General features: G+C 36.6%; 1 pseudogene; it reads right to left on the reverse strand.

Moving 5' to 3' along the window:
* Nucleotides 1-563: 563 nt before the first annotated feature.
* LOC115891095 lies at nt 564-1,080 on the reverse strand (annotated as a pseudogene).
* Nucleotides 1,081-3,385: the final 2,305 nt, after the last annotated feature.

Genomic DNA, 3,385 nt, shown 5'->3' on the forward strand with positions numbered 1-3,385 from the left:
ATCCTTTTCTCCTGCCTTGGACCTCCGATGTTTGGCATTACTCTTGCTAATTTAGCCACTGTTGTCTGAGCCTTTACCACTACTGCATGTATGTGTTCTTTGAAATTCAGCTTTTTATCAATTTGCACTCCCAGATACCTGAGGCTTTTGGACCATTTGATTTCCGTCCCATCCAACACAATCTTTGGATACGTAAAAGATCGCTTATCCGTTATCAGTACAGCCTCTGTTTTATGGACAGCCAGTTGCAAATTTTTCATCTTCAGCCAACGGTGTATTCTATCTAAACTATCGTTAACTTCAATCTCCAGTTGTTCTGTTTTACTTGCCGTTGCCACAACAGCAATATCATCTGCAAATCCCACTATATCTGTGTTTTCAGCCATTTCCAGTTCCATAAGCTGTCATAAAATATGTTCCATAGGAGGGGTCCTAGGACCGATCCTTGGGGAACTCCCATTGTCATGTCATACGTTTTTGTTCCTTCAGACGTTAGATAGAATATTTTTCTCTCTGTAAGATAGCTATTCACCATATTTTTCAAATATTCTGGGAAATCTTTTCTATAGAAAAGTCCACTGTTTGGACTATATTTTTGTTTCTGGTGTATAGTGGTGTATCCAAGTTTCATCTACTACTAGTAATTAATCGACGCCAAAACTCGGATTTATTGCGCCTAAACTGCGCTAACATAGCGTTGGAAATGTTCATACGAACACGCTTTTGGTCTAGCGTGAGCAAACGCGGCACCCAACGCGCGGACAACTTTCTCATGCCTAAATCTTGATTTAATATGTGACAAACACGTTCTTTTGATATGTTCATAACCTCTGCTATCTCTCTCACTTTAATTTGGCGGTCGTCTAGCAGTATTTGGTGAACTTTGGCGATGTTATCGTCGGTAGTTGCAGATTTTGGACGTCCCGAACGTTCATCGTCTCCCAAGCTCTTACGGCCACGTTTAAATTCAGCTGCCCAAAATTTCACTGTGGTAAATGATGGTGCAGAGTCCCCATACACAGAATCCAACTCATGTTTAATTTGTGTAGGCGTATTGCCTTTCAAAACCAGATATTTAATGACCCATTTTCACAAAAACACTGACATCAACTCACCAAAATGACTGTTACATAACAACTGCGCATCCAAAATGGCTGAAACTTTGGTGAATAACTGTCAAAAGATGAACAATGAAAATTCACTAGCTTTTATCTACGAGTGCTGCCATCTTCACGTTAAGGTCGGAAACTTTTCAGACCATCCTCGTAAATTACAGTTGAGGGTTGGAACCTTTGGTGTTACACAGCAAAATAAAAACACTAAATCACCACAATACACCATAACTGGAGTTTATAATCATCTGCTGATGATGCTAACATGGTTAGCGAAACGCGCGTCCAGTGTAAAAGTAAAAGTGTTTTGGTGTATTGTGGTGATTTAGTGTTTTTATTTTGCATCCTCGTAACATGCACACCATTTTTTAAAAAGTAGGCAGTTTATACAATAATATATTTGCCTTATTATATTATCTATTCTACAAGAATTGTTATTCCCCCGAACGATGTTTTACCCCACCCAGCACCCCTTTTCGCTCCCGGGTCCCGTAACCTTCTAAACTGAAAAATGTATGAAAAACAAAGTGCACAAAATGACATTGACACATTTCCGCAGGAATTTTTTTGTATTTTTACGTTTAGAAAAATGTCTAAAACACACCCCGAAGACTAGTTTTCATGTAACAAGTTTGGGCTATACTAAAGTCCGAAAAATGAAAATGACGCATTTCCACAGGAAAATTTTTGTATATTTGTCTAACGCCTTCAAGAACGCATATATAAAGTCATTTTTTATATAACAGATTTCGGCTAAACGAAAGTTGAACCCGTAACATACAATACCAAACTAAACCATATTTCAATTAAAATTTAATTAAAGAAAACTTTCATTTTACCACAAAAAAATAACGGACTATATTGTACTCTTGCGTGATTCCTATGATACTTCCAGACACCTGTAACAACAGTAATAATAAAATGAATCTAAATTTAATAACTCAGGTAGAAAATTCGATTTGAATGTGCTTTGAAGATCGAAAATACTTGAGACTTCCTCAATTTGATCTGACACTCATAGAGTTCTCGAGGCATCGTTATTAATGAAGATTGACGTGAAACGCAGACCAGCAAATGACCACACAGCTACTTTATTACCATCAATAAAAATTAAAAAAGGAAAATAGAACAGAAATCAAATTGTGCCGCCGCTTCAATATCAAAGAACGTAATTTAGGGTTAATTATTTTGTGCTATTTGTAGTCCTGTAATTTAGAAGATTACTATATAAAATGTGTAATTTTTCATTATATAGGGTTTCCCAATAAGAACGCTCGATCTTTGGCAACAGCACATTGCAGGGTCGACAGTCACACACGCGTTATCTCTGTCAGGAATATTCAGTAAGCCCTGACATTTAATATAGGAAAAGGTGTCGACATCGTGAAATTTTATTACGAAATTACTGTCAACGGTGAGCGGTATAGAGCTATGCTAAGAACATTTTTGTGGCCTACAGTGGGTGGTATGAATCTTAGAAACATGTGGTTTCAACAAGACGGAGCAATGTGCCATATTGCACATGAAACAGTGACATTATTGTGTGATTATTGCATGAGCAGTTCGAGGGGTCTGTTTTATCGCGCAATGGCGACGTAATTTGGCTGCCAAGATCATGCGATTTAACTCCGTTGGATTTTTTTCTGTGGGGTTTCATTAAATCTCGTGTTTATGCCAACTAACCACGAACTGTTGACGCCCTTAAAGCCAACATCAGACGAGAAATTGCTGCGATTGAGCCACACTTGTGCAATCAGGTCATCGAAAACTGGACTCGCAGAATTCGACTCACCAGGCAAAGCCGCGGCGGACATTTAAGTGACATAATTTTTAAAACATAATGTCACGATATATGTTTTAAAATAAGTGATAAATTATATCCGTCTTATTTGAACTTTTTATTTTATTACCTTTTAAAGATCGAGCGTTCTTATTGGGAAACCCTTTATTTTAGCGGTATATTATATTCATAAATTATTTTATTTATTTTTAATTTTAACAGAACTTAAAGTTTAAAAGATAACAAGAAGAATTTATAAAGATGTCATTTGAATTTAGGTATTCCAATATCGCCACTGAGACTGATCAATGAACAGAAATAAAAAAATATATATATATATATTTTCCGGTTAAAGGCCACTGTCTCCATAATACAATAGCTGGGTACACAAATTGGAGAATATGTTATGTGGAAATGTTGCACCGATAAAAAAGATGGACTTGAACTAAAGTCGTCATCGTTCTTGAAAAAAAAAATAGTGGCAAGAGAATTT

The sequence above is a fragment of the Sitophilus oryzae genome, unplaced genomic scaffold (assembly GCF_002938485.1).
Source record: "Sitophilus oryzae breed Bouriz unplaced genomic scaffold, Soryzae_2.0 scaffold_965_pilon_pilon, whole genome shotgun sequence".
Lineage (NCBI taxonomy): Eukaryota > Metazoa > Arthropoda > Insecta > Coleoptera > Curculionidae > Sitophilus > Sitophilus oryzae.